Here is a 6,000-nt window from a genome sequence, read left to right on the forward strand (position 1 = left end):
TTCGATTCGAAATGTGGCCGTCGCTATTATGTTATGTTTATTGATGATTTCTCTCGCTACACTTGGCTTTACTTTATGAAATCTTGTAGCGAGGTTCTCTCTATATACAAACGATTTGCTGCCATGGTTCACACCCAGTTTTCCACGCCTATTCGTGCTTTCCATGCTGACTCTGGTGGAGAGTATATTTCCCAGGTGTTGCATGCCTTTCTCGCGGAACAGGGTACTCTTGCCCAGTTCTCCTGTCCTAGTGCCCATGCCCAGAATGGCGTTGCGGAACGCAAGCATCATCATCTACTTGAGACGGCTCGTGTGTTGATGATTGCCGCTTTTCTTCCCCCTCATTTTTGGGTTGTGGCCGTCTCCGCATCCACATATCTCATCAACATTCAGCCATCGACTGCCTTGCAGGGTGGCATTCCTATGGAGTGTCTCACTGGTCGCTCTCCTGACTACTTAGCTCTCCGTATGTTTGGGTGTGTATGATATGCCCTTCTTGCCCCGCGAGAATGCACCAAACTGACTCCTCAGCCGGTCGAGTGTGTTTTTCTTGGCTACAGTGATGAGCACAAGGGTTATCATTGTTGGGATCCTGTTGGTCGCCAGTTGCACATTTCGCGTGATGTGACTTTCGATGAGTCTCAGTCTTACTACCCCTTCCCTTCCTCCTCGAGCTTTTCTATGGACGATCGTTCTTTTCTTCTTCTTCCCCATATATCCTCCTATGTGCCTCCAATCTCCCCTCTTCCTCTGGCATATGTCCCTTTTCCTCATCCACTGTCCTCTCCACCTTCTCCTTCGTCCTTCTCCCCACCCTCATCCTCCCTCTCTCCTTCTACTCCATCCTCCTCCACACCCTCATCATCCGTCTCTCCTTTTCCTCTTCACTACACTTGTCACCCTCCTAGTGGAGATGATCCTAGTGACACGCCGTCCACTTCCGGAGCGCCTCCCTTCATGCCTCCCCCGGTTCATAACCTTTGTGCTCGGCCTCGCCCCCCACCTGATCGCTATTCTCCTGATCGTTATGGTCTCTCTGTTGTGGCTGAGCCCACTTCCTATGGGTTTGCCATGACTCAGCCTGAATGGCAGCTTGCGATGGCCGAGGAGCTTGCTGCCCTTGAGCGCAATGGCACCTGGGATCTGGTCTCCCTTCCTTCTGGTGTTTGTCCCATCACCTGCAAGTGGGTCTATAAGATTAAGACTCGCTCTGATGGTTCTCTTGAGTACTACAAAGCTCGCCTTATTGCTCGTGGCTTTCAGCAGGAGCAAGGACACGATTATGATGAGACATTCGCTCATGTAGCCCACATGACCACTGTCCACACTCTCCTTGTTGTGGTCGTTGTTCGCCATTGGTCTGTGCCTCAACTTGACATCCAGAACGCTTTTCTCAATGGTGAGTTGCGTGAGGAGGTTTATATGCAACCACCACCGGGGTACTATGCTCCTGATGGTATGGTCTGCCGTCTTCGATGCTCCCTCTATGGTCTAAAACAGGCTCCTCGCGCTTGGTTTGAGTGTTTCGCCTCGGTGGTGACTGTCGCGGGCTTCTCTCCCAGTGATCATGACCCCGCGTTGTTCGTTCACACGTCTCCTCATGGTCGGACTCTTCTCATTCTCTATGTTTATGACATGATCATCACTGGTGAAGACTCCGATTACATTGCCTTTGTTAAGGTCTGCCTTCGCGACGAGTTCCTCATGTCTGATCTTGGTCCCCTTCGCTATTTTCTTGGGATTGAGATTTCTTTGACCCCTGATGGCTTCTTCATCTCCGAGAAAAAATATATTCAAGATCTTCTCGCTTGCTCCACTATCGGTGATGAGCGCACTGTTGTGACCCCTATGGAGCTCAACATTCAGCTTCGTGCTTCTAACGGTGATCCTCTTCCTAATCCCACTCGGTATCGTCACCTCGTTGGGAGCCTTGTCTATCTTGCTATTACGCGTCCTTACATCTCCTATCCTGTCCACATTCTCAGTTAGTTTGTTGCAGCCCCCACCTCTTTCCACTATAGTCACCTCCTCCGTGTTTTACAATATCTTCGTGGCACGATCTCTCATCGCCTTTTCTTTCCCCGCTCCAGATCACTACAGCTCCAGGCCTATTCTGATGCTACGTGGGCTAGTGATCCCTCTCGTCGCTGCTCACTATCTGCTTACTATGTTTTTCTTGGTGGCTCTCTCATTGTCGAGAAGACCAAGAAACTGACTGAAGTTTCTCGCTCGAGTACCGAGGCTGAGTTGCGTGCGATGGCTATGCTGACAACTGAGGTGATCTGGTTACAATGGTTACTTGAGGACTTTGGTGTGTTTGCTACTACATCAACTCCCTTACTATCCGACAACACAAGTGCTCTCAGTATCGTGCAAGATCCAGTGAAGCATGAGCTCACCAAGCACATCGGTGTGGATGCTCACTTTGTGCATGTTGCTGTGCAGGATCAGGCTCTCGCTCTTCACTATGTGCCCTCTGAGTTACAATAGGCAGACTTCTTCACTAAGGCACAGACTCGAGCGCAACATGGGTTTTTTCTCTCCAAATTCAGTGTTGTTGACCCACCATGAGTTTGAGGGGGGGGGGGGTTAGATGTGTATAGTCCCTTTACTGTGTATCCCCATTGTATAAGGGGTTTCTTGCCTTTTACGACATGTACGTATATGTACTGGACCTTGGCCCTCTGTGAATGTTAGTTGCCCATTCCTAACACCTCCTTGGCCTCCGGAGCAGCGATATATATTTGTCACTAAACATGATATCCATCCAAGACCTAGAATCTTAAGTATGTTCCTCCTTGCATTGTTTTCATAGTTATGTAGACCTTTATTACAGCCATGGCAACTGTCACGTCTGTCATGATATCATAATGACCTCAGGCATGTTGCATAACCGCTAGATCGGACGACACAGGGTAGCATTGCGTTGTGGCATTTTGCAGTGAATGTTTGTTTTAGACATAATTTCTCTGATTTGATTATATCTTCTTCATTGTTTGCATGCTGACCTATGCCTATATCTTCTTCATTGTTTGCATGCTGACCTATGCCTGATGTTATTGGCATTAGCACTTCACCCCTATTCTTTGGCCATGACTTGGAACAGTAAATGGAAAATCAGGAGAAAACGAACTTATGAGCTGGACAACAAAATACATAGAAACATCTAAGGGCATCTCCAACATGGACCTTCAAACCTCCCGCATCAGTCTAGACCGAGAGGTCCGAACCCCGCAAGCCATCCAACGATGCCCCGCATCGGTCCACGGATCAGTCCGGGTGTCCGTTTTCCCGCAAATCAGAAGTAAACCATAGGGGATTTGCGAGAGTCCAAACACTAGCCACGTTGGACTCTCAGACTCCCCGACCAACCCAAAACTAAGGCGGAGCCCATGCAGGAGCTGGTTGCACTATTTCCATAGCAAAAAATAAAACCCTTCTCAACCCTCTCCTCTGCCATCCAGCCGCTCTCAATCCCAATTCTAGCCCTTTTTTGCCGCCATCGTCGCATGGACCCATACGAAAAAGCTAGTGGAGACGGCGGTGGTGGAGGATCCCGTAGAGCCGGCCACCCAAAAGAACTACACGGCAGAACCGCTGCCTCGGACAGAAGGTAAAGAAGGCGACACCACTCACAAAGTAGGGCGACGGGGGTGGCGGTTGGCGCAAGACGTGTAGGGGTGGGTGTGGTGTAGCACGGGGCCAGGGACGCGGGGCGCCACTACCATCACCGTCTGTGCAAAACATCGTCCTGGCTAGATCACTACAAGCCTGCCTATTTCTACGTTGCCCAGCAGCTCATCAAGTAGTCCCCGACATCCGTTGGTGGGTAGGTGCATTGCTGCGTTGACGTCAACGCGACGCCACTCCTTTTCTCTGGGTCTAGATCGCCACAACTTGTTAGGATGCGGACGCCAGGCAAGAAGCAGCTTGGTGCCCGCTCTGTATTCACTGGTATCTCTCAACCGGGTGAGCTGGCATAGGACGACATGGACAGGAGATGTTTGAGATGATCCATGACGGATGCGGGGGAGGAGGCTGCTACGAAGATAGGTAGGTGGATGACTCGGAATCCATTCAACCGGGTACGTACACCCAGTCGGGCTAGTAAATGAGCACATACATGCCCAGCAACCAGATTTGTACACTGGCCAACAGGAGCACGGTGACGACGACCTTGATCCGTATGATTTTGCTGCCGATCCAAAGAAGAATGGTAGAGGACAAATTTATAACATGAGGGAGGACTAGTTGTCGCGCGGTTAGTGGTTGGCCACTAGCATCGATCTGATGCATGGCATGGAGCAAAAGGGTGCAACATTTTAGGCCAACTAATATATTTGGTTCCGTAAGCACAATCATTTCGAGCCCTACGTCGAGGAACTAGGGTTGCGGTTGTGACCGGAGGCTATAGTGATGTGCTATGCATTTGAAATTCAAATTGATCGAACCTAGGTGGATGTTTGGGTTGCAGTTGGATGGCCTTCTCCTGCATCATAGTCCGCGGACTGGTCCGGAGCAGTTCGCTGGCGGATAAGGTTTTCTATTTGACGGCCCTAAAAACACAAAACTATACAAGTTCTAGCCGCTTTACATAATTATTATTTAATGATAAACAAACCAAATGGGTCAGCTCTATCTAGACCAAAAAAATCAGCATCTGCCAATGCATACAACACAGAGCTGCATCATCTCTATGTTCGTTTTCTTCCATAAAGATCTCAAGATTGCTATACAACACAGAGCTGCATCATCCCTATATTTGTTTTCATCCATAAAAGTCTCAAGATTGCTTTGAAGGTTTTCCATTTTTAGAGACAAAACATCAGCCGAGCATAAAAGTCTCAAGATTGCCCAAGGGCTCGGCTGATGTTTTGTCTCTAAAAATGGAAAACCTTCAAAGCAATCTTGAGACTTTTATGGATGAAAACAAACATAGGGATGACGCACCTCTGTGTTGTATACATTGGCGGATGCTGAAAATTTTGGTCTAGATAGAGCTAATCTTTCCATCATGTAGATAGAAATGCATCTTCAAGATATAATTGCATCATATTCACTATTTTCTACATAGTTTTTTTATATGGTCTGGCCATCCATGGCTATAAGAAGAGAAAGCACAAACCTATTTGGATCCGCGACGTCTCTTCTTCGCAACCTTCATTTCTCCCTTGGATGTTTATTCTTGAAGACATGGAGGTCTCCAAGATCAAGATGCAAGGCTTGTGCTTGCTGCTGCTCATGCCACTCCTATTGCTTCCTGGTAAGCCTTCCCTGAAATAACTATCTAAAAAGCTGGATGTATCGGTTGGTTGCTTTGTAATACAAAGTGGGGCGAAACCCTTTTTTCGTCGAAATAACTATCTGAAGAATATAAAGGTTTATCGGTGTTCCATTCTCTGTTTGATGCTCCTAAGCAAAATGGTGTCCTTATTTTGACTGCAGGATCTGCACACAATACTTGCCAGTGGTTCAGCAAGACCTACACTACTTTCCGCTGCGAGGACAAGCCATGCGCTGAGCACTGCCGCAAGGAGGGCTTCCCTACCGGGTGGTGTGATCCCGTCGCCTTAGAACCTCCCACGCTAATGTGCTTCTGCAGGAAACCCTGCTGATGATGATTGTGGAGTAATAATACGGTTGTGTGTTTATAAGAAAGTATACATGTGAACTTCCATGTCGTATCAGCCGTGACCTAAGTCAATAATAAAGGTGAAATTCAAATAGTCTGCCTCCCTTTTGGGTTCATCCTGATGGTCCTCTCTGTTGATGAAGTCTGTTCTTGGTCTGAATAAGGAGAGACTGGTGCCTTTGTCTCTCTTATGTTATTGGAATCAGCAGGGCATGCTAAAAATGCAGACATGCATATGGACATATATAGCTGTTGTGACATGATTATGTCTACTGGAGTGCTGGCGTTACTTGAACATTCAAAGACCAATCTCGAGTAGACACTAGACACAAACGTTAAAAGTACTAGTTAGCATGCACGTGCAACGC

At 47.9% G+C, this 6,000-nt stretch overlaps 1 long non-coding RNA gene across 1 annotated transcript; it reads left to right on the forward strand.

Moving 5' to 3' along the window:
• Positions 1 to 5,045: 5,045 nt before the first annotated feature.
• Positions 5,046 to 5,726, forward strand: LOC123395615. Its single transcript, XR_006609794.1, has 2 exons — positions 5,046 to 5,263; positions 5,446 to 5,726. It is a non-coding gene; the product is annotated as an uncharacterized LOC123395615 (long non-coding RNA).
• The last annotated feature ends 274 nt before the right edge of the window (positions 5,727 to 6,000 follow it).

The sequence above is a fragment of the Hordeum vulgare genome, chromosome 5H, assembly GCF_904849725.1.
Source record: "Hordeum vulgare subsp. vulgare chromosome 5H, MorexV3_pseudomolecules_assembly, whole genome shotgun sequence".
Lineage (NCBI taxonomy): Eukaryota > Viridiplantae > Streptophyta > Magnoliopsida > Poales > Poaceae > Hordeum > Hordeum vulgare.